This window comes from Vanessa atalanta, chromosome 17 (genome assembly GCF_905147765.1).
Source record: "Vanessa atalanta chromosome 17, ilVanAtal1.2, whole genome shotgun sequence".
Lineage (NCBI taxonomy): Eukaryota > Metazoa > Arthropoda > Insecta > Lepidoptera > Nymphalidae > Vanessa > Vanessa atalanta.
This window is the reverse complement of record NC_061887.1, coordinates 922,145-949,257: the sequence shown is the minus strand read 5'-3', so window position 1 is coordinate 949,257 and position 27,113 is coordinate 922,145.

Here is a 27,113-nt window from a genome sequence, read left to right as displayed (position 1 = left end):
AAAAACGAGAGGAGTCGTGGAATACCCATTTGTTGCGAAGTTGCTTTCCCTGAATATTATCATCATTACATAGTATAAAACAAAGTCGCTTACCGCCGTCTGCCCTTATGTATTCTTAGATCTTAAAAATTACACAACGGATTTTGGTGCAATTTTTTTTAATAGATAGATTGATTCAAGAGGAATGTTTATCTGTATAATACATGCACAATATTGTAGAGAAACACTGATAATTTTGGAGGTTTCTGAAGTGATATCGTATAAAACATATTTTTTGCGCTTACATTGCAAACGCTGGCTGAATGCAACGAGATAGATCAAAATAATTACTACAGTATTGTACTCCTTAAAACGGTCTTCAAAACAGTCCACGATGGTATATGTCTATCTCTTAGAAATAACCGAAAATAACGATTTATCCTTTATTTTTTACGAGAAGTAATGGCTTATTTTCGAAGCGATTTTAAGCAATACAGCATTAATCCTTATCCAATTGAGTACCTTAAATACATTGTGAATTTAAAATTAATCAATATGGCCCTTTATAGCATGTAATTTAAATGAATATTTTCAAAGATATTACAGATTTAAAACACAGGGACGTAGCGGTTTGTATTGTCTCATGAATTAAAAACTGTTAACGTGTACGTGTAACAAAAAATATTTTATTTAATATTATATAAAACCGAATGAAACGAAATGAGAAAGAGAAGGAATGGTAGACTGGAGGGGGCCTCACGCTTTTTCCTAACGTGACGATTTCCGCCAGGTCACTGTACTGTAAGCCGCGTCAAAGAACCTCGTTTCAAAAACACATACATGCAAACAAAGTCAGTAAAAAATCAAATAAAATATTAGAAATCTTTATAGTATTGTTTCGATCGGTCTAAAAGGCACCATTCGGGCGGTTTCACGTGCTTTGTATAGAATGTAAGATGCTATTAATAACCACATAAATGGCGATCACGTTCACAATAATCTTTCATAAAACCTGCACGTGCCCGAAGAACAACTTAACAAGTGATAGAGAAAATACACAGTTATATAAATGCGACTGTTCTTATTTTTAAAATGATATTAATGTAATAAAATAATGTGGTTTCTCTGTATTGTTTTACTCTTGATCGAACCACGTGTAATCTACATAAATTACATAGTCATACAATGGGACTGCTCCTGTCGGATTTATGGTGAAAGCTACAAGGAAAAAATACTTCTTATCTGCCACATATTTTGAGAAAGTGAAAATGAAATTTGAAAAATGTTAGAATGTAGAGTTTGTGAAGTTAGGCCGTGTAGAGTTAGAGGCTTGGCTCTACATGAGACCTGATAAATTCTCGTCTTAGCATCATTTCATATGAAAAATAGTTTTGGTGGGATTTTATTTATTAGAACTTGTCTTGTCTTGTCACATCTGTTACTGAAAACTTTACAACAGGAAAATCAATAACTTTTTAACGACCCGGATTGGAGATTAAGCCTAGAACCTTGGGGTCTGTGGTCTTATATCAAGCCTGCTTCATTTGATTGCCTCTTTAGTCTAGTGACTAAAGAGGCAGTCAAATGAAGCAGACAAGTATAGTATTCGTCAATGTTTAAAAGAGATAACCATTTTGATAGTAACACTAACCCTAAAATAAATATCTATAAATAGTGTAAACCTCTGAACATATCGATATAAGACTGAAAAATCGACGCAGAAGCGTTCATTGACGATTATAGATTGAATGGATTATATTATTATTGATAATTCCGTTGATCATTCCCCCTTTTTCATTTAATGCCCAGCGAGGCTAGTCATCACAGCTAAGTAATATTGTATATTAAAACCTTCTCCAAAACACGATCTTCTGATATGAGTTTTATTTATATTGATTTAGTAGATATTTCCAGGTTAGTCAGTAAGAAAAATACATACAAATACATTCGGTACAATATAGATTATAAACAAATTAAAGACATGAAACTCAGTGCTATCGAGAGCATAAAGCTGGCATAAAATTCGGAGAAAACCTTCAATTGGTAACGCAAAACCGTTCTGAGGAAGAGTTTTTCGTTTTGATTTTAATTGCACTCTTTCAAATACTCTGTACCACTAGTGTTGTTTGAATTAATCAAAACAAAAACATATAGTCATACTAGCTTCCGCCCACGGGTTCGCCCACGTGAGGGAAGTGAGGGAGGTGAGGGAGTTAGGTTTTCTACACAAGTTTCATTCATTTCATCGAAATCGTTTAGACGTTGTGGCGTGATTGAGTTACTAACAAAAAACTTTTATAATTTAACTGTCGAGTCGTACTGAAAACGAATTTATGCGTAAATATTATTACATAATCACTTAACTATTTCCATTGCGAATATTATATACAAATTTATAATAAAAGACGCCAATTTTCAATAGAAAACGAGCAATGAAAGAGCATCTCTTTAATTTTTTTATCGTGATCTACTCGTGATATTCAGTTCGTGTCCGGAGCCAATTTGCCCATATTCAGGAACACTCGTTAAAACTTTTAACCAACGTGCGAGCGTACGGCGATACAAGAACACATAACTAGTTTTGTACGTCGCAATAAAATCGAAAAATACAAGTCACTTTGAATTTCGATGAACCAATGAAAAGTTTTTAACGATTCGACTATTTTTCTGTGATTCGTTAAATTAGAAATAATCGAATGACGTTATAAAAATTTTCACTAATATTACAAGCGCGAAAGGAACTCAGTCTGATGATTTTAGAATTTGAATAAAGAACATAGGTAACTATTTTCAATTGACTCCTCGAGAAGGTTAAATAGGGGTTGATGGTGCTATAGGTAAAATTGATCAATTTGCACGGGTAAAGCCACAGTATCGTCTAGTATCGCCTATACATTTTGTACTGTGTTTTAAAGAAACCAATCTAGTAACACAACAAAGAATTTTCTTTAAATTTTACAAATATTGAACGGCATTTTGCTTCTTCAGAAACACACTGACACGTAACCGACGTTTATCTTTAGCTCAGCTTTATTGAACCAATTGTCAGTGTCAATTTAACTGAAAACTTCAGACGATGGGCATAATCTGTTAAATGGGAAATGCACACACATTGTGAACAATCCAAATACCATCAAATATAGCCATAGTCACTCAAATATATATTACCAGCAAACCCTGACAGATGTTGCCTTTTTTATCGCCATAGAAGAACGCATTTGCCCTTACTCATACAGGTATGTAGAATTTACTGGCGCTGATTGCACGTGAATACCCATTAAAAACAGAAGTAACTCACAAAATATTTCCGAAGGGGCTTTCGGGATTGCTTGCGTATTCTACCGTGCCGTATGTATGAGTGAACTTAGCAGATCATTGTCCAACATCAAAATTAAATGTGAGTTCTGTAAGCATGCAGCAGAGTTCTCCAATTCCTGGTAGGTTTTTAGAAATATTTTTTCATTTTTACAGTGAAAATCGTCGAAAATAAATAATTATAGAGATCTGCGAAGTTCTGCTGGCTCTGAAACGCGAGTTCTGGATTTGGAACGAGTTCTATGTTGCAGTTCAAATACACATAATAGTATCAGAAAGAAATAAACTTCTTCACATTAATGCACTATGAGAAGATGAGAAGGGCTGAGGATCTCAGATCTGAGGAGGGCTCAGTGGCGCGCTTTGGTCTACGTCCAGCAGTGGAAGAACACAGGCTGATCATGATGATGATGATCAATGCACGAGGGGCCTGGGCCTAGGTCTCCGTCCTCCCGGGGCCCCGAAAACTCGATATTTTTACTGGCGGTACGGTGTATCAGGGTGTAAAGTGACCTCAACTACGGACAACATAAAACAAAACAATTTTAATATATTATTTAACTATTATTACTTCCTAACATATTCTCATATGCTCTGGGGCCCCAGAATGCGATAAAAAGCCCTTGTTACGTGTAAAACGAACAATCTTTTTCAGATTTATAATATTAATATAGATAAATAAATAGATAGAATAGATTTAATCAAATACTAGAGAAAATCCTCCGAATCTAAAGTACGATCGACCAGACGTCCACCCTTATCAAGTTGAATTTAGTTTACGAATTGTTAATAGTTCTCAATACGAAACCTATATAGTACTAGCGATCTGGATATGCACGGGTAAATTTATTAGTTCACTTTGTGATATTATTCTGAATAATGAGACATTATTTCATCAAAAAGCTCATTAAGCATATTATGTTTTTGTATGAAAAAAACAAATTGTAGATGTTATAAGCAGCGGGTCGAATCGAAATAAAACTAAGAACCAGATATTGACTGTTGATAAAATTATACGATATTTTTTTTGTCGTTTAGTAGCGTAAAATTTATGAATACTCGGACATCGAAATACTTACTAGTATTATACATACGAAAGTGAATTTGTTTATTTAACGACATCACATCTTAACTACCGAACGTCATGAAATTTTACTTACATCGGGGGTATAAAAAGTGAACCCGCGTGCAGAAACTAGTTCAATATATTATAGAAATCACAATGTTAAGCTACCGTTTTACCGGTGAGGCTCACTCGTGCGGAATCTTACCGACCGAAATTTTCTCACACATTTAGCTTCGGTTGACGTATAAATGGAAATGAAAGTCACATATCAGAATAGCTGATATCTTTATAAGAAATATCGCAGGTAAAGACTAACAGGTAACTCGGGTTCGATAAAACAATCAGACGGATTCACTGTTTTGCTAAAATGGGACCGTGTAGAATCTTTTTGTTTGATTTATTATATTATATGTTGTTTATAGTATATGACGTAAACAGCTTATTAATGTCCTACTGCTGGTCTAATGCCTCCTCTACCTTTGAGGAGTTTTTGGAGCTAATTCCACTACGATATTCCAATGCGGGTGGATACACACTTGACTGAATTACATTGAAATTAGACACATGGTTCGTCACGATGTTTTCCTTCACCGCTGAGCATGAGAGGAATTATAAACACAAATTAACAATTGAATTCTACAGTGCTTGGCTGGATTTGAACCTGAATTCATCGGTTAAGTTGCATGCGTTCTAACCACTGGGTTATCTCGGTTATGTTGATACAGATATAAACTTACGCAGTTTCGACTCCTCAATCTAAGTCCATCATTCACACGTTCTAACCTCTCGAAGTAAACCAATATAAAATGATTATTAACTTTAACATTCGTAAAATAAAAATACAAACGAACAAAATATGTTAATCAAAAATCCTCGCGTAACGTATGCATGGATTTGCGTTATTTACATCAGTAAATACAGACATTAAAGTATTAGAAATGGCGTTTGCAAAGAAAAGATGTAGAAAAGAAATTGGCGTCCCACGAGTAATATTCATTGTAGATTATTTTTGCTATACGAACAAGGAAGATACCTGAGACTCGAGCCGAAACTCAGAACTGCTATGACCGAAGCGACTTGTGATTTTGTGTAATCATTACATAGTATAAACTCAAACTCAAATTCCTTTATTCAATGTTGGAGCATTACACTTACTTATTGATAGGTAAAATAAACACTACCACAAGTTCCGAAAAGGAAACACCCTGACCTGAGAAGAACCGGCGAAACAAACAAAGTCGTTTGGTGCTGTCTGTCTGTCTCTATTCATTCTTAGATCTTTAAAACTACGCAACGGAATTTGATGCGGATTTTTAATAGATAGTGATTCAAGAGGAAGATTTATATATATAATTCATGTATAATGTAGTAAGAGAATCACTGATAATTTTAGAGGTTTCTAATGTAATGTCGTAAATAAACACATTTTTTACGCTTACATTGCAAAACGCTGGCTGAACCCTACAAGATAGATTAAAATAATTTACTACAGTAACGTTCGTCTTAAAAAAGTCTACAAAAAAATCTCTTAGGGATAAATCACAATAACCATTTTTTATCCTTCACTTTTTATGAGAAATAATATCTTATTTATGAAGCGATTTTAGGCAATACAGTATTACTCCTTATCCAGTTAAGTACCTTTAATACATTGTGCATTTAATATAGATCAATATGGCGCTGAACTAACTGAAAGATCTGTGAACGTTGTATATTTAGTATCAGCATTACATCTGTGCGAAGCCGGGGCGAGTCGCTAGTGTGTAAATGAATCACATCTTATTATAACCGGTGGCATTTAATTCCCGAGAAGCTTTAATTATTTACTAGGCACTCACACACACATCGAGACAGTCTATGAGATGTGTGTCTCGACGCAAAGAAACTAATACAATCGAGCCAATGATATTATCTTTGTGTGCGTGACCGCTGCGCTAAGCACTCTCAAAACGTCATTCTAATTTACGAGTGTGCGTGTACTACGTGACTATTTTTTTTCGACGCATTCTCAACTTTGACTAACTAGACATATAAATGATAAAAGTTCACGAGCTAACAAACAAAACACAATAAAAATAAGAATTTAATTTAAAACAATACTTTATAGATTTAAATATCAAAGAGAAATTACAAAACGACAATAGATTAACAAAGCGTGAATAATGACTAACGTACTACCGAGCGAACACCAGCAAAATAGGCTCGCTAAGTATCATCCGGTTGCTTTTATAGAATCGTGGAAGGGATGAGCCAGCAGGCAATTAGACGACAACACAATGAACTAAAATTGTTCCTTAAAATTTGACTTTCGTTTACTACTATTTTAAATCGACACGCTTGCCATTTCTAAGAGTTTCTATAGTCTAAGGACACGCACGCAACATTGCCACCATGAATAAGCAATTTTAGAAACGATTGTACGCGCCAAACAACTTACTGAAAAAACCGCATAATTTGTTGCTTGTTGAGACCTAAAGGCATAATGATATACCATTGTGTAAAGTGAAGGCAGGCAAGCTGTCTAACGTTAAAATCCACATGCATGTATAATACATATGTTTTACACGTGACTGTAACATTTGCAGACAAAACGTTTTTTTCTATCCTTTAAAATGTATATATTACGAGCAAAATCCGGCTGATGCTGTCTTGCTTATTATATGTTCCAATTTTTATGAAGAACAGCTTAAACATTAAAGAAATGGATGTACTACAGCGCCATCTACTGGCGTTATAATAAAATTTATTTTATAAAAACTAATTATGGAATTACGCTTTAGTCGATAGTACTCATCATTCTTTCGTCAAACAACAAAACTTTGTATTGGTGTGACCCGTATTAAAGGATGAGTAAGCCAATGTAAGTGCCAATGTTGGTGGCCAATATTTCATACAGCGCCATATCATACCATCGGTCTAACGGTTTTGAATACATTAAAATTGTAATATCGTCGTCCACTTTTACTTACTTAGGAGTATTAGTAAATCACTAATAACTTCGCAGGTCATAGTGAACTTGTGACCAACAACCAACAACCAACTCTTGTTGCTCGAGTGCTGATGATGAGTTAGTTAATCATAAATTCCCTCAGGCGGTTCTTACAATCATCACGAGTTGACTGGCGGGTAAACACCTCGGCTCCATACAGATTGTAACATTCACAACAAACATTTTTAAAAGTAATAAAAACATAGAGTAGCATATTTTTATCAGCTGTTTCGTTTTATAATATAGGTAGGCGTCCGAATTATTCCGCTACTTGATGGTAAGTGGTTACCACCATCCTTAGGCATTGGCGCTGTTAGAAATATTAACCATTCCTTACATTACCAATACGCCCCAACTCAACTAAGATATTAAGCCTCCTATGCCTATAGTTACATTGGCTCACTCAAGCTAGTTCTTATCTATCTAAATCTTTAAACATTCCATCAGTGAATAAAAAGCCTGTTTTCTAGAGGAAAAGGCTTGAAACTTGTTCCAAGACGCTGCTCCAATGCGGATCGGTGCTAGAATGATGAGCTCACGATATTGTCCCTCACCACGGAGATGAATTATAAACACAAATTAATCACAATATAAGTCAAGAGTACTTGCCGAGGTTCATCTAAAGTCAGCGATATATATTATATACTTCAACGAACGAACCCGACTTTGTCTGTGAGATAAAAATAATAATAATAAATATTTAGTTATTTAACAACCGCAACGCCACCTATCGGGTGCCATATAAACCATCCTGGGACTTAAGTACGTTAAAAAAATAGGAGGAGTTCAGTTACATACAAACGTATAGAACATTTATATATTTATATATACAGGGTTATTGGTAATTCGACGTGTTCCCGTTAAGAGGTGATAGGGGTGATTATTTGCAATAATTTTAAAGAAATCACGTCTTTTAGCTTTTTATCAACAAAAAAAAACAAAAATGGTATCAAATGAAATCTGATTCATAAAAAAGATTAAACAATGGTTATTTACCAATATCCCTAACGGGAATACGTCGAGTTACCAATAACCCTGTATACATAAAGAAGGAAAACATCGAGACATTGTCTAGATATTAAGATAAATAACACTTGTATGGATTTCTAGCAAAGTCGTTAAAAATAAATCCTTCCCCCGAGAAATCCGAAGACTTCACACCAAAACTAACGGAAAATAAAAACGACGCGAAACAAAGTTGAAACATATTTTAAAAGATATCAATATCTTTTTATGTTTATAAGACGAGGGTTGGTGCAATCTCGTCTGGGTGGGTATTTTATAGTTTGGCGGACGAGCAAATGGGCCACCTGATGGTAAGTGGTCGCCACTTTTCGCTTCTTGGAGTTCAAGTTTGCTTCATATAAAATTTCATCGAATTCGGCCCAGTGGTTCGGCTGTAAAAGAGCATTTTCAATGAAATTATTTATATTTATAAAAGACATTTTTTACTTTATTAAGCAAACAATAACAAAAGTCTTTCCTATTTGAAATCTATGATATCACAAATATTAAATACAAAAAAAAACTTTTAAATTGCGTTATTATAATTAACATTTTGCAATTGTTTTGTTGTTTTTAGTTACAAAATGTTTTTCTGTTAATAACAAAGTCTTAAGTAATAATTTATTTTTTTTAGTTTTTAATCAATTCTGATAATTATATATTATTAATTTTAAAATTACTCATAAAATGGTGTCAAGCGGGAGCTTAATGCACTATCTTGTGATGTCGCGGTAAACGTACTCTGAAAATAATCAAGCACGACAGTATTCGGTGAGCACAGATTGTCTATTGGATAAAATACGCGAATCAAAACCGATATCACAGGTTCAGATCCGGCAAGCAAAACCGACGTTTCATTTGCTTAATTCGTATTTGTAATTTAACTATCATTCCTTTTCGATTCCCCTCGGGTAGAAAAAAGATTTCAGGCGCACTAATCAGCTGTCAGGCGACATAATTTTTACCGAATATACATAAAGCCGTAATGAGTTATACACCTAAGACATACTCGTAATAAAAATCCGTTCGATAGTTTTTTAAATTATCACGTCCAGACGGAGAGACAAGCAAAGGTTTTTCTTTTATAATATGTAGTGATTTATCTAAACTCATAACCTTCAAAGGGATTACCGTCAGGATATTTACGAGATTATACTTTTCTTTTTAAGTTTTTAACATATTTAGAACAGAAATACGAATATGTAATATGTCATGTGTTAATTCATATGTTTATATTTAACAAAGGATAACAATTAACCCAGTTAGGGACTTAGTTCAACATTCAAATTGATAAAACATCTTACGCAAGTACAAGTTCTAGAAGATTAAAGAACTTGAAATTCAATTTACTTACCCAACTACCTGGGTAGAATAAGCGAAGGCTTAAAGTTGGTTACACACTAAGGCATTTTCACACTATAACAATGAAGTACACATTCAAGTATCAAAACTCATACAACTTAACTATACGGTTCGTATTCAAAGGAACTCCAATTTTGTATAATATTAAGTTTCTCTAAATGTCTCTGAACATATTTTACTTGCTTAGAATTTATATATTATATTAAGTTATAATATGATTTCGTAACTAGTTTCTTAATGGTTTTGTCTATGATACTTGTACTATATATGTCTTCGTGAAAGCATTAAAGAATAATCTAGATATTGTGACGTACTGTACAGTAAAGTACAATGAAAAAGAATAAATTTATTACCCTTTATACACACAGAGAACTTATTGTTGCAAGTCCAGGTTCCCAAAATTCACTTCTATAAAATAACCGCTGCACCTCTGTCTGTCTAACTAAACAGGTTAAACTCAAAGTTACCGAGAGAACGTTAAGAACTTCTTCTTTATTCGATTGAGGATTCGGTTTTCACAGAAAAATCTAATAAAATATTTGGAAAATTAACAAACACTAATTTCGATTTTTATTATCTACTAGCGACCCGCCCCGGCTTCGCACGGGTGCAATGCTGATACTAAATATACTACAGAATGTCTTACAACGCTCACAGTTTTTCAGTCATTACACAATACAAACCGCTATGTCCCTGCGTTTTAAATCTATAATATCTTTGAAAATATTCATTTAAATTACATGCTGTAAAGGGCCATATTTATTTGTATTAAATGCACAATGTATTTGAGGTAGTTAATTGGATAAGGAGCCGAGATGGCCCAGTGGTTAGAACGCGTGCATCTTAACCGATGATTTCGGGTTCAAACCCAGGCAGGCACCACTGAAATTTCATGTGCTTAATTTGTGTTTATAATTAATCTCGTGCTCGGCGGTGAAGGAAAACATCGTGAGGAAACCTGCATGTGTCTAATTTCAACGAAATTCAGCCACATGTGTATTCCGCCAACCCGCATTGGAGCAGCGTGGTGGAATATGCTCCAAACCTTCTCCTCAAAGGGAGAGGAGGCCTTTATCCCAGCAGTGGGACATTTACGGGCTGCTTATGTTATGTTATGTAATTGGATAAGGACTAATGCAGTATTGCTTCAAATCGCTTCGAAAATAAAGCCATTATTTCTCGTAAAAAGTAATTGATAAAAAATGGTTATTGTGGGTTATCCCTATGTGATAGACATATATTATCCCGGACTTTTTTGAAGACTTTTTTAAGGTCTATAATACTGTAGTACATTATTTTGATATATCTTGTAAGGTGAAGCCAGCGTTTGCAATGTAAGCGCAAAAAATGTGTTTATTTACGACATAACTTTAGAAACCTTTAAAATTATCAGTGTTTCTCGACTATATTGTGCATGTATTATACATATAAACCTTTCTCTTGAATCAATCTATCTATTTAAAAAAAACCGCATCAAAATCCGTTGTGTAATTTTAATGATCTAAGCATACAAAAGGACAGACAGCGATAAGCGACTTTGTTTTATACTATGTAATAATATAACCTTGTAAAATTTATTCATTATTTAAATTTATTAATCGGACAATCCGTAAATCTTTATTTTCCATTATGACCGACGATTTGACGGGGACAGCCACGGACGAGGTAACTGGAAGCTTCGCGCGCTATAATGCAAGAGTTTTGATCGTCTTATATTTCGTATATAGCGATTTCATTTTATATATTTTAACTATACTTAACATATATAAGCTGCTATATTGAATGCGAATAATAATAAATAAACAAATATTGGACAATGTTGTCCAATTGGGATCAGTCCCAATGCAAGTAAGTAGCTAAAACACCTGAGTTATGGAAAATCAGAAGGTAAGTACCACGTACACTCAGACCCAAAACAACATAGAAAACTAATGAACTTTTTCTACGTCGACTTGGCCGGGAATCGAACCCGGGCCCTCGGAGTGGCGTACCCATGAAAACCGGTGTACACACTACTCGACCACGGAGGTCGTCAAAATGCTTTAACTTATTTAATGCTGCGAATGCTTGTACTTATTTAAGCCAAAATAGCCCACTGGTTAGAACACGTGAATCTTAATCGTGGATTGGGTTTTGAACATGGATTGATCACAACTAATTTTAATGTGCTTAATTTAGGTGTTGTAAAGCGTCACAAAACGACACACGACCCACGTGAAAAATGCGGAGCTTTATCCATTGAAAAATTTACAGGCAAAAATTATAAAACAAAAAGAGGCGTATACTCATTCAATTGCCTTAACGAACAGAGAATGAATGAGGAACGATTAATTCAAAATCAAAATATACTTTAGTCAAGTAGACTTTTACAAGTACTTAACAAACATTTAACAAACTATTTAAAATAAAGCTACCACCGGTTCGAAATGTAAATTCTACCGAGAAGAACCGGCAAGGAACTCAGTAATTACTCTTTTTCAACATCTAAAAATAGTCATGTTAGTTAAATACAATTATAAATGTATGTTATGTCCTGCCTGGAAGCCAACAAGCATTAACTCCACGCTTTTTTATCATCAATATAATCTTGTATCGAATAATATGCCCTCTTTACCAATGTATTTTTTTTAGAATTGACATGATTCTATGAAACGGCAAAGTTAAAAATGTCTGCGGAATTTTATTATAGAAGCGGATACCTTGCCCCAAGAATGATTTATTGACTTTGCGGAGTCGGAAACTTGGCGTTCTAAGCTTATCCTTACTTCTTGTGCACATACAATGATTATTATCACTGATTTTATCAAAATGATCAATGTTACTGTAAATATACATAATATTGTTGTAAATATACTGTGATGCAACAGTGAGTATTCCTACTTTGTTAAAAACATCCCGAAGAGAGTCTACTAAAACAGTTAATATAACATTTAAAACAATAAAACATCTCCCAGTGTACCAACATGCAAAAGATCACATGCGAGTCACAGATTATACGCCTCGCCTCCTACGTTGACTTGTTTTTAATGAAATCCCAGATTAGAGACGAATACGTATGGTCGCCTTTGATAATGCTAGATCAAGTTTGCGAACAAATAATATGATTAGTCTTCTTTTATAGTTTTATAGACTTTGCCATGAACGAATCCATAATTTTTTTGTAAAACGTGTTCATCACACGATCTTCAGAATAGATTGTTATTCAAATCAAATCAAATCAAATTATACTTTATTCAAGTAGGCTTTACTTGGTGGTAGGGCTTTGTGCAAGCCCGTCTGGGTAGGTACCACCCACTCATCAGATATTCTACCGCCAAATAACAGTACTCTATATTGTTGTGTTCCGGCTAGAAGGGTGAGTGAGCCAGTGTAATCACAGGCACAAGGGACATAACATCTTAGTTCCCGAGGTTGGTGGCGCATAGGTGATGTAAGGAATGGTTAATATTTCTTACAGCGCCTTTGTCTATGGGCGGTGGTGACCACTTACAAATGCCATAAAAAAAAGGCTTTTACAAGCACTTTTGAATCGTCATTTAACAAACTATTTAAAGCAAAGCTACCACCGGTTCGGAATGTAGAATGTTCGGCAAGAAACTCAGTAGTTACTCTTTTTCAACATCTAATTACGTTAAAATTAACGAAAACCAATGTAGTATTAAATATTAATTTTAAATTGAATTTTTGACGTACAACGCACAGTCTGAACCGGTACGTTTAATAGGATGAAAATTAACACACGGATTCCTTTTGAAAGATTGGTTAGCACTAAAATAGGTTTTTTAATGCATCTGCTAAACTATGGGAATTGTTATTTGAGTTTTGGTACCTGTTTATGCGTAAAAGCTGATACGACCTTTTTGTTAACTTATCACCTCAAGGGTATGATATTTGGGATGAATTTTTGTTTGAGAGTTCGTAATTTTATAAAAATAAGTAAATGACAACTATCATAGCGTATTTCAAACTTAATTATCCAAGGGGGTGAAAGGGGATTAAATTTAGTATCGAAGTTCATCTTTTTTCTATATTTGAAATATGAAATCTAAACAAATAAAAACATAGAGTTACGTCAATAAATAAAACATGTATATCAGGTATTACAGGTATATTTATCGTTGTATTTATCACATATGTGGATATTAGGGAGCTTTTATACCAAAATATGTTTTTACAGCAATTTAATTAATAAAGATAGTATCGTGAATATTTGCATATTACTTCGTATATAATTTAAAAAATCTCAATTATTACAAAGAACTACAAGTGTTTAAAACGGGATATTTACCATGTTTTTTTTTTATTTTTATTTGGTGGAGCTCGATATTTCGACATTATCTACGAATGTCTTGTTCACGAGACTATAAAACATGGTAAATATCCCGTTTTAAATTTTTATTACTTATGGTAATAAAAATAACCATTTTAATTTAAAAATCTTATATTAATAAGAAATTTTATAATGGATCGTAGATTCGTTCTAACATTGAGTATAAAAAAAATTAAATCCTGAAGCGTTATTGGAGGTCGTTTTCATTGTCAATAGCAAATCGTCCGTGTAAGGCAAAACTTGTCGGCAGAGTCAAACCTTAAACTAAAGGCAAAACTTCATAAAATACCAAATAATATCCAGAATTTGGAGCGCTTCTCTGTTTGAACAGACTTAATTAATGTGGAATAGAATATTATTATAAGTGCGTCAATTGTAATATATAATAACGACCTCCGTGGTCGAGTAGTGTGTACACCGGTATGCCACTCCGAGGTCCCGGATTCGATTCCCGGCCGAGTCGATGAAGAAAAAGTTCATTAGTTTTCTATGTCGTCTTGGGTCTGGGCGTTTGTGGTACCGTCGTTACTTCTAATTTTCCATAACACAAGTGCTTTAGCTACTTACATTGAGATCACAGTAATGTAGGTGATGTTGTCCAATATATAAAAAAATAATTGACATTTTTTTTTTTTGTAAAGCAACGTATTACTAACGATAATAAAGAAATACGTGACAAAAACTAAAAGTATGTTTGTTTGCGCCCGTATATAAATATGCGCGTGCGCATGTATTGATTGTGTGTGTGGTCGTGTATATAATCTATACAGACATATATATTTATACTTACGCAGTTTAAGTACTGTACATTTATTGATATACATTCAAAAAAATTTACGCCACATGTAAGAGGGGGGGGGATTATAAACTTGTTTCTACAAATATGAAGCTGAATTTTAACTGAAGCAAGGAATGTCTCGTTCAACATACAATTATATATTCACAATATTTTAAACAGATTACAAGCAAACATGTGCAACTATTTCATCGTTCACAAGCACTTGAAAACAACACTAATTTAGGAAACAAACGTACTTCCCGCCACAATGTTGTGTTAAATCTGATCGTTTAATTCCACCAACTTGCTAAGCCAAGCAATGAAAACTTTGTCGAAATAATCAACGCGATGTATGGGCGAAGTTAGTGCAGTATTTTAACGAAAGATTGTCCAAGTTATTCTAAGCGTGATCTATTGAAGCTGGATGACTAGAGCTCCGTACACGCCTGGACAAGTTGCATACACTTAAATCAAACTTGTACAAGTAATACTAGATCAAGTTTGCGCTAAGTGGTCGAGTTTATCGGTTTTATGCCGTAAAACGGCCACACATAGGTACTAAGATATTGAATGAGTCCTTCAAATCTAAAAATAACTAGAGAATCGAAACAAACGGTGTTTCCCAACGAGGACGTGAAAAAACCCACTGACAAGTTACTCTACTATTCAACCTTAAATAGATCGTTCCGGTTCGATTTGTAGGTAAGCCAATGTAAATGCCGACCAATAAGACATATCTTTACTATTTCCTAAGGTTGGTGCGACAATGGGAATGTAAGGAACTGTTAATATTATCTAATCACTTATCATCAGATGACCCATTTTCCTTTTCAACTTTGGGGCGCCGCAGGGTCGTTTACGTTTGCTACCATGGTGATGGCACAGACAGACTTTGACATGCCTTAATTCATGTCTTCCAGATACATTTAAGATTCATTCAAATAAAATCTACCAATGTTTCGTAATGTACATTCAATTTCTCATATTGAGACTTTCTTCACAGGTAAAAACACAATATCTTATTACAGGGATTTGCAGCCTTCAGACCTCAGGGTCCACGTAGCGGATAAGCTCCAAGAGCGTCGTCTGAGGTGGTATGATCGTGTCGCTCGTCGACCTAAGGACTATGTCGAACTAAAATACTTGATATGTTTGTCCGTGGAACTAGGCTTCCCAGGCGTTCAAGGAAGCGATATCTTGCGAGCTAAAGGACTTACACAGGATGACGCTAAAGACCATGCCAAGTGGAGTAGGCTTAGTTGGAAAGCAGACTTGCAATAGCCGGGTTTAATAAATATCAGGCAAAAGATGAAGACCAACTAGAGAATCAAAACATTAAAACGATCTATAATACACAGGCACTCCGTTTTTAGAGAGCGTAGAATCGATAAAGAAGACATGAAGATTAAGAGGATAGAAAGTGTGTCATATATAATATTTGCCAGTAATATGGTCAGTATACCATAACGGCGTTTTATTTGTTTGTTTGACCCTACGACCGACGATGGCGCAGTACGTTAATTTCGTAATTTGGTAAACGGTAAACCTGCGTTCTCGATTTAATGGGCTTAACTGAAATTCTCTCTTAAGACTAACGGATTGAGATGGGACTCTGTTCTACTTCGCTGGAACCACACTTGTAATCTTTTATCAAGTGAAGATTGATTGATTTATTTTATAATGATAATTATTTAAAAAAAAAAAATTGCTACTAAATATTTTTTTTAAATCCTGCCAGTATTATAAATGCGAAAGTGACTTTGTTTATAATTCCATGTGTTACGTTTTCACGGTTAAACCACTGAAGCGATTTCTTATGAAATTTGTTATGGAACAAGGTTGAACCACAAGAAAGGCCATCCTACCTTACACGCGGGCAATACGGCGAGCGTAAACTAGTATTTCATAACAAACGGCAATATCTCGACGAAAATATTTAAACCGTATTCGAAGACTACTCCACCGTTGATTACGAATTTCATACTATGAAAAACCACATGAAATATCAGACATGTTTGTCTAGGCTTGTAACCTCTCGGGAGATGTTCTAGTGACTCAAAAAATATTCAGTGTTTTACAAAAATTTAAGCTTTTTAAAATTAAATTTTTAATATAATTAACGAGTAAATTACGGAAGCAGATAATTTCCCGACGGGATCACGAATTTTATTTACGAAAAATAAGCAACTCTGTTATAAACGAAACTAACGTATAGTTCTTCAAGATTTTTATAGCCCAGATTATTTTTTTTCGTATTATAGAAGTATTTTAAGTAATAGGCGGGTGGACCAGCAAATGGACCGCCTGATGTTAAGTGGTCACCACCGCCTATAGACATTTGCGCTGTTAGAAATAATTACCATATCTTACTTCGCCAACGCGCCACCAACCTTGGGAACCAAGATGTTATGACCCTTGTGTCTCTAGTTACGTTGGCTCAACTCACCCTTTAAACCGGACACAACAATACCAAAGTATTGCTGCATGGGAGCAGAATATCTGATAAGTGGGTGGTACCTACCCAGACGAGATTAAAACGGCTTAATTGAATGTCGATTGTATTACTCTAACTGACTGATAAAATCTTATTCTATGTTATTTCTAACCCAAGCCAAAGACTAAAATATTCGTATATCTGTCATTGATGAACAGTAGTTGCTAGCATTTTATTTTATATGATAGGCGGCAAACGAGTATGTTAATTTAATCTGATGGAAAGTGACTACCATCACCCATGGACATCTGCAACACCGGGGAGCTTGCAGGTGCGTTACCGGCCTTTAAGAAAGTACGCTCTTTATTCTACACAGATACAGGGTGTTCTATACTATATATAGACGTTATTTTCATTGCACACTTACGAGATTGATTCCAATACATTTTTTTTTTCAAGTTGGCATACAAATAAATCTGTTTCCATTCCTGTCACTCGTTAAATTTCGTGTCAAACTTTGTTATGTAACATGAGCAAATTGCGAATCTAGAAGTTTGTTTCTGGTATTTCCTTGGGGTCGCTTTTCCTTCCCGTTTTCTCTGACTATTATTGCATATTTGATTTGTATTCAGTTTGATTTATAACATTTGGAAATAGACCTTTGTTATGGTAACCAGTTTTGAAAGAACTGAAACAGTTGAATGATTATATATGAGACGACCTCCGTGGTCGAGTAGTGTGTACACCGGTTTTCACGGGTACGCCACTCCGAGGCCCTGGGTTCGATTCCCGGCCGAGTCGATCTAGAAAAAATCATTAGTTTTCTATGTTGTCTTGGGTCTGGGTGTTTGTGGTACCGTCGTTACTTCTGATTTCCATAACACAAGTGCTTTAGCTACTTACATTGGGATCAGAGTAATGTATGTGATGTTGTCCAATATTTATTTATTTATTTATTTATTTCGAAGATATAAACAAGTGGCGTTAATAAAAATATTCTTAATTCCGGTAGACTTATAAAAGCACTTTTGAATCATCATGTTACAATATTTAATGAAATGTAAGGCTACCGTTTCAAAAAGTAAAATCTACCGAGAACAAGCGACAGGAAACTCAGTAGTTACTCTTTTCCAATTACAGAGTTTATGTCATATCAAAACAAATCAAAATATACTTTATTCGAGTAGGCTTTTACAAGAAATTTTGAACCGTCATTTAACAAACTGCTTAAAGTAAAGCTACCACCGGTTCGGAATGTGGATTCTATCGAGAAGAACCGGCAAGAAACTCAATAGTTACTCTTTTTCGACATCTAAAAATACAGTCATGTTGGTTAAATACAATTATATATGTATTTTAAGTCTCCTGTCTGGGAGTCAATAAGCATTAACTTATATAAGTTCAATTTAGTCACAGCATAAAATATACACTAGCAGCCCGTAAATGTCCCACTGCTGGGATAAAGGCCTCCTCTCCCTTTGAGGAGAAGGTTTGGAGCATATTCCACCACGCTCCTAAAATGCGGGTTGGCGGAATACAAATGTGGCTGAATTTCGTTGAAATTAGACACATGCAGTTTTCCTCACGATGTTTCCTTCACCGCCGAGCACGAGATGAATTATAAACACAAATTAAGCACATGAAAAAATATACAGGTAAAACATAATTCTTAGTTAACACTCTTATTCGTTTTTATGCCTATACTTAAATAGTTAAAATAAAACCGACCTTCACGGACTCAACGCCAACTTCAGACAGTTTTATAGTACATATAAAACCATTTAATAAAATTCCAATTGGGCAATATTTGGAATCGTCCCGTCCCGGCGACACACGGGTAGAATAAGGATCTATATAGAACGCCTATATTGTAGAACAAACATACAATGGAAAATAATGACGTATTTTGTGTCAGGACCGTTAAAGTTTCAATCTAATTGGATTTTAGGAACGTATGGAGTACAGTAAACATTTATTTTTATTTATTAAAAAATACAAGATACATGTAGTTTACAATGTCTTGATTTGATTTAAGCTAAGTGACAAATTATCTCGAGCTTCAGAGTACACTTGATACTGATTGGCTAAAAATGATAGAAATTCATCTTTAAGTGAACACGCAGACCCACAATCATACTTCACAACGTGTGTGATTTATATATAATAACGATTAATAATTTAAATTTATTTCTTTTTTATTTTACGACTATGCCAATTGATAATTGAAGATGATATTTCGTGTTTAGGATACCTGAATGGTTCTGAATAAAGTTCAGATCTAAATATGTAACTTAAAGGAAAGATCCTTTCGCTTTCCTGACGTTTACTTTTTACGGAACTATGCACCAGGAAGACGGGGAAGCGCGCGCTCTTTGATTTGACCTTACTACATCTTATTTACAAGCTTTTATGATTAAAAAAATTGTGTATCATGAGGTTATAAATTGATAGTTAAAATTTGAAAGGATACTTTTATTTTCTTTATTTTTGGAGCATTTAAATAAAAGCTTTTTTTTTAAAGTATTTTTACTTTGAATTTATTTTTATCTTAATTATTCTTAAATTCTCTTAAAATCAAAATCAAAATCAAAATTCGCATATTGATTGTCAAAAACCTACCCCATATCTATACTAATATTGTAAATGGGAAAGTAACTCTGTGTCTGTATCTGTAAGCTTGTTATTCGTTCACGGTAGACGTACTTTTTCTACCTAAAACATACAAACCCCACCCCCGAAGCGAGCGAAACTAGTAATAGATATACCTACATTAATATGACTATATACGGAGTTAAAAATTCTTTTTCATTTCCAACTCACATCATTTAGAGATGTTGATTATTTCACGTTGCTCCTACGACTTATATTTGTCACCAAAACCGCAACTAAATTATACCTAAAACGCGCATTTCTGAAACTGTTCTCGTATCTGAAATCGGGTCAGCGGGCGTTCGGAAACCGCAGCGACAAATGAATTTTCTCGGAAAGCAAGACTTCATTTGGTATACACGAAATTGTAAACACTTTAAGTTACGCGATACAAAATATTTGATAATTTTTTATTGACAATATTTTGAAACGAGTTTGTTTGTTTGTTACACTTTTTACGTCGTACACTTTGTCAGAGGTAAATAAAAAGACACTTACCACTGTCCTCCCATTTTTTAATTTAATTTCGTGACTGACAAATACGATAGTAGACTTCGTTACTATAATAACAAAATAAATCATCTCCCAAAAAAAATTATACATTCCGACATTATAAGTGTTCTTATTCTACAGTTCAATTGTGAAGTTTGGAAAGCTATTTTGACCGCATAAGATAATAGTTCTTAGTACATAAAATACGTTAGTTATCTTAAGTATTTTATGTATTTAATAATTGCATTTAACTCTTTAATTATATATCTTAGGAATTATCAAAAATTAAAAAGTAAACTCTTGCATCAATTACGGGACTATGACGCGCCTAACACCCCTCTGTCATCTACTACATAAGCCTAGTGAAAATACATATTCGTATGTATATTAAACTTTTCTAGGACCCTCCACCTGCTCCATATTTTCTCGGTTCATTTGCATTTCTGACGTTTTCCCGACGTAACGACTGGACTAAAGTAGAAGTTATCAATATTGTATATAAATAAATATTTAAATTAGTTTGTATGTATATTTACTCCAAGTATCCGACGAAACATACTGATGCGATCCTACCACAGAAAAAAACATGGAGACAAAAGCTTTACTACCTGTGTGAAGCCGATCTCTTGTACAGATATACAACACAACATAAATAATAAAATTATCAATTAAACTAACACACCACAAAGTGTGCGCTTAAAGTTTTCAAACTAAGAATATCTGGCGTAATTTCGTTGAACGCGAGATATGATCTCTCGTCGACACTTAGCAAAATTGCACCATTCCGGTTAATATCTCTGCGGCCTCGACGGTTTCATCAAAGAACCTCATAAAGGTTTAAGATGTGCTTCCTTATCTACGTACATATCGCCTATGAGGTCTGGTTCAATCGATGCCGTGCCATGTAGGGCATAGAAAATATTTCTTAAAATGCCATAGTTATGGTAGTGTTGACCCTCACTATTAGGTGGCACATTTGCTTATCATTATAAATTAAATATATACTTCCGAACAGAAAATAAATTAGTCCAATTATTTATTTATTTAAAAAGGTGACAATATACTTATTACACGTTAAATAAGAAAAAGTTTAACTGATATGTATATAAATTAAAAATATACCTACACCACATTCACAAATGTTAACATGTAAACAAATTTAAAAATATTCTATAACTAGCTAACTAACTATGTGTTCGCGACTTCGTGCGCGTTTAAATTTAACAAAAAGTCATTGTTGTAGCCTAAATCCTCCTTACATCAGCTATCTGCCAGTGAAAGTCCCGTCAAAATCTGTTCAGCCGTTCCAGAGATTAGCCGGAATAAAAAGACAGACAGACTACGATTGTAAAAAATGTCACCCCAATTTTATTATATGTATATAGATAATTTACTTATTTATTCAGAATATGCGGTCAATATTTAAACCATTGAATAAATTAAAAAAAAAGTCAATTGTTCTAATAATAAGATATTACGCCATGATAAAAAATAGTTAGTTACGGAATCTTCGGGGAAACGGAAAATCTGGCTATAGGCCAAAAGAATTACAATCTATTCTAAGTTAAGATTAACATTTAAAAAGGATCTAAGTTTTAATTCCAAAGGAAATTAAGTTAAAATTAAATATTGTAAGATAATTTGGAGAACGTGTTAATCATCAACACTGAAGTACGACGACGGATGGCGATTATGACCTTGATCTCTAACGATAAAAACCTAAAACCAAGTCGACTGGTGTTCCTAGTTATTCTATCATAAAAATACTAAGCAAACAGAAATACTTGGTATTTTTGTGTTCCAGTTTGAAGCAGGCACAAGGGACATACCAGGTTACTGGCGCATCGGCTATCTAAGGAATGGTTCATATTCTTAGAGCGAATGTCTTAGGACAGTGGTGACCACTTACCAACAGGTGGCAGATTTACCGAAACGCCTCTTTATACTATAAAAAGAAAAAAATAAGTTCCATTTTTTGTTAGAACCATCATCTAATAAAAAAACCGCCAGACATTGAACATGCAGTTTAAACATAATTATACACAGGACACCAAATAATAAATTTTTGAGAGAGACTAAATCCTAAATTTTTAAAATTAAAATAGTCGTAATCTCGAAATCTCACTTAAATTTTAATAAAAACTTTATACAAATATTACTCTAAGTTTTTTTATCATTTCGCGTTTGAGAGCTATATTAAAAATCAGCTAAAACAAGGTAGAGTTGATTTAGCCAGCTTGGCTACCAAACTATATTTAATCAAGCACACTGCGTTTAATTCTAGCTAACAGTAAGAAATTAACTGTTTGCGGTCAGTGAAAACGATGGAGCCAGTGTTTGAACTCTGTTAAATAAATCGTTTGGACGTTACATAAAGTTAGCCCAGAGGACTGAATGTGTTATAACTTTAAAATTTCACTCAACTTTACTGCGATATTATTATCACTAAAACTATTTCACGTACTAAGAAAGAAAGAGATAGCGAATAGACAGTTGCGTTTTGTCTTTGTCAGTCTTTTGGTTATTAGTTTTTTTTTTTTTGGTAGATACTGCAGTAACCTTGACCTATAGACATTGGAATTGCCAAAAGTTTTCAAGTACTTTTTATACCATCAATGCACCATTTTATTGGAAGAATTGATAACATTAAGTGCTTAAATATATACATATGAATTAAAAACAGTTACTGTATAAGTCTTGACCGCGTGGAATGTTGGCGAGAATGCTAGCAGCATTTCCCCGTTGAATCGCAATTTCGATCCTCTGGGCTAAAAACGAACCAGCCCTCCTGTCACCAGTGAAGGCAATAAGGCGAGGTGTTATACTTTTGATGAAGCTTTTTGCACCATTACTCCAAGGGCCAAGTGTTTCGACAGCAAATGGGACAAAAAAGTAATTTAACATAAGACACGAATATCAAGGGCCCGTCCTCGTTCCTAGGGAATCAACGTTAATCCATCAAGTCTCTTACCATCATCAGGACTAATTCCACAAGGCTCTGTAAGAGCAGGAACGTCGATGGTGGCAAGAGCCCACCTATTGAGCTATTGGATATGAGATGTCATAACTATTATGTATGCAATTAGAATGGTTTAAAATTAAAAAATATTTATTCAAAAATATCCTGTAAAGACACGTATTAGTACACTGTTGACTCTGGTCGATCGACATTTAATACAAAACATTTAAACAAATAAATCAAAAATGCCTGTTAGTACATACTTTATATTTTGATTTGATTCGATCTTTTCAAAAGATAAATTATATAATACTAGCGACCCACCCCGGCTTCGCACGGGTGCATAGCTGATTCTAAATATACTACAGAATGTCTTACAACGTTCACAGTTTTTCCATCATTAGACAATATAAACCGCTATGTCCCTGTGTTTTAAATCTCTAATATCTTCGAAAATATTCATTTAAAATACATGCTGTATGGAGCCATATTGACCTATATTAAATTCACAATGTATTTACGGTACCTAACTGGATAAGGATTAATGCTGTACTGCTTAAAATCAGTCAGTATCATTGTTTCTCTACTATATTTTAAATTTATTATACATATAAACCTTCCTCTTGAAACAATCGATCTATTAAAATAACAGCATCAAAATCCGTTGTGTCATTTTAAAGATCTAAGCATACATAGGGACAGTCAGCGGTGAGAGACTTTGTTTTAAAGTATGACGTAATGATTAAGGCTAGCAATTGGGACTGTGGAAAATTGAATGAAGGACAATTTAATAACTGTTCTATGGAAATCTAATGACTTATAATTTACTCTGAGATAACAATAATCATACTGTGAAAAAATTAAATTAAAGATGTCATCGATAATACTAGAACAAGATTATAAAGATGCCCGCAAGCTTGCCAAGCCCTACTGCGCCGTACTTCCGTATGTAGCTGGATTTATAACCGAAACCACAAGTAGCCCTTGCAAAAAGAACTACAAGGATGATCTAGTAATACTTTCCTGACTGATCAGATCTGATCACACTATTAACGAACAGTCAAAATTACTGAGATAGCTAAAATATTATTATGGGATTTTGGTAAACGAACAGGAGCCTCATCTTATAGAAATTGACCTACCACTGTATGTATGTAGATCCCCAACACCAAAATGAGTTGGTAATTTCCAGTGGTTGTGTAACCCAGAAATTGTCTTAAAAAAAAGACCGTGCATTGCATATTAAGTTGATTTTGCTTAGTTATTGTTATTTTGCCCGGATATTGTGCTAAGAATGGATTTTTGGAAAATTCAACTTTACGGGTGGCAATAGAAGGGGTACTTTTGTTTGAATTTTAATCGTACGAAGTCGAAACGGGAAGTTATCTCTTCATTCTATTTTTAACTTATCGTCTAAATGTTTACTTTCAGTAAAATAATAAGGCACGGGAAATTTAATAACAGTTCTGAAACTGCTTGACGGGTGAATTTGAATTATCTCTCATGATGTCGCCGCCATATTTAATATTATTTTCTGAATTCCATTTTTATAATATAATATTGTAATGCAAAAGATCTTACTTTTATTAAATCGTTTGTCTTAAAATGTGATTTATGTTGTTTTAATTTCGTAACAGTTTTCAGAAAACCCTCAAAAATGATTAATGTAAGTGCTTAAGGGTAGAGGAAAAATAACGTAAGAAAACCCATCATTAAAACCACTGATACCACGTGTAAATTTGATCGCATTCCGGATCCTATCAACGCTGGAATTCTCCAAGAAAGTTAGATGAGATCATCGGTATCTTTATAGGTTTTTTAATTGCTTAATAATTATCACTTTTGATTTTGACCCTCACGAATGAATCAGACTCGCAATGGATATGGAATTACGGAGTCTATTTAACACACACACACACATTCACAAAGATGCAAAATCTTTAATTAATAATATACATATGTAGATGTATACATTGTACATTAACACACGGGTAGAAACAAAACGAAGTGCTAGTCTAGAGTTTACAAATATAAACTGAATCGTGTTTAATCAAGGATCCCGGCGCTTAATATTCGTTAGTGCTTTGCAGGATTTATTGTTTGCGGCCCAAGAACAGTGATTACGAACATTATAATAATAATAAAACTATATTCATATAACAAAAAGGTTTTATACATTTATCACTTTAATTGAACTCGAATATAGATACATTTATCCTTCTATTGTTACGTGTCTTTACGTGGTGGGGCTTACTGTCTGGGGTAAAAATACATTGGTAAAGAAGGCATATTATTCGATACAAGATTATATTGATGATAGAAAAGCGTGAAGTTAATGCTCTTTGACTTCCAGGCAGGAGACATAACATACACATATAATTGTATTTAGCTAACATGACATTTATATTTAGATGTTGAAAAAGAGTAACTATTGAGTTTCTTGCCGGTTCTTCTCGGTAGAATCTACATTCGAAACCGGTGGTAGCTTTACTTAAAATTGTTTGTTAAATGACGATTCAAAAGTGCTTGTAAAAGCCTACTTGAATAAACTATATTTTGATTTTGAGTAAGTACCACCCACTCATCAGACTTTCTGCCGCCATCAATACTTGGTATTGTTGTGCTCCGGTTTGAAAGGCGTTTGAGCTAGTGTATAGGTATTAACTTAGTACCCAACGTTGGTGAGGCAATGGAGATGTAAGGAATGACTTATGGTGCCGATTTTTTTGGGCGGTGGTGATCATTTATCATCAGGTGGCCCATTTGCCAATCGATCTACCCTATTCATAAAAACAACGAATGTAAATAACACATGACCGTTATGAAACACCTAGATCTGAAACTTAAAAATAAAGGTGACCAAATGAATTTTATATTTAAATTTAACTAGTTATCGCCCGCAGGCTCACTCGCTTTTTATCGTCAGGTACTTGGCATAAAAATACTCTCTGTTTACTTCATATCTCTCTCATTATCCACTTAGATGTCCGTAAATCCACAACAGCGCGATTTTTAAGGCATTTTCTGCCTCGCACAACCACTCTGTGGGAACAGCTTTCGCCGGCGGTTTTTCCGAATCAATACGACTTGGGAACCTTCAAGAAAAGAGCGTAATCTTTTCTGAAAGGCCGGCAACGCACCTGCAAGCCCCCTGGTGTTGCAGATGTCCATGGGCGGTGGTAGTCACTTTCCATCAGGTGAGCCTCCTGCTCGTTTGCCACCTTTGACATAAAAAAAAAATCAAGTTCTAATTTCGGTTCAGTTCAGTTATTCGGATCTGGCTATGGATACATGGATAATATTTTAACAGCTAACTATGTAAAAATTTGCAGTTACGATTCTGATCTCTTGGGCTATTGTCGTCAATCCTAGCACAAGCTTTAGGTTTAATTCGAGGTAAATAAGCATATTAGCAATTTCTTTAAAAAGGGAATTGCCAATATTTAAAAAAAAATCCACAATAGCGGAACTCTTATCATGACATGCAGTTCTCTCATCAGAAAAAATGGCTACAGCGTTGAACAAATTTTTTGGACAAGCGAAGGATTTTCTGTGTCAACATCATGGAACCCGGTATTGCATAGAATTAAAGTACGTCGAACGGCTTTCGTACATTCCGATTGTGTTAGCTTAGTACATACACACCAGGATCTAAAGAATCATTGAGGCAAAAAATTATAAAGGTATTTTCTTTTTTGAACCGGTTTAATTTGACAATAAATAAGTGTAATGCTAAAGTACTGAAGAAAGGAATT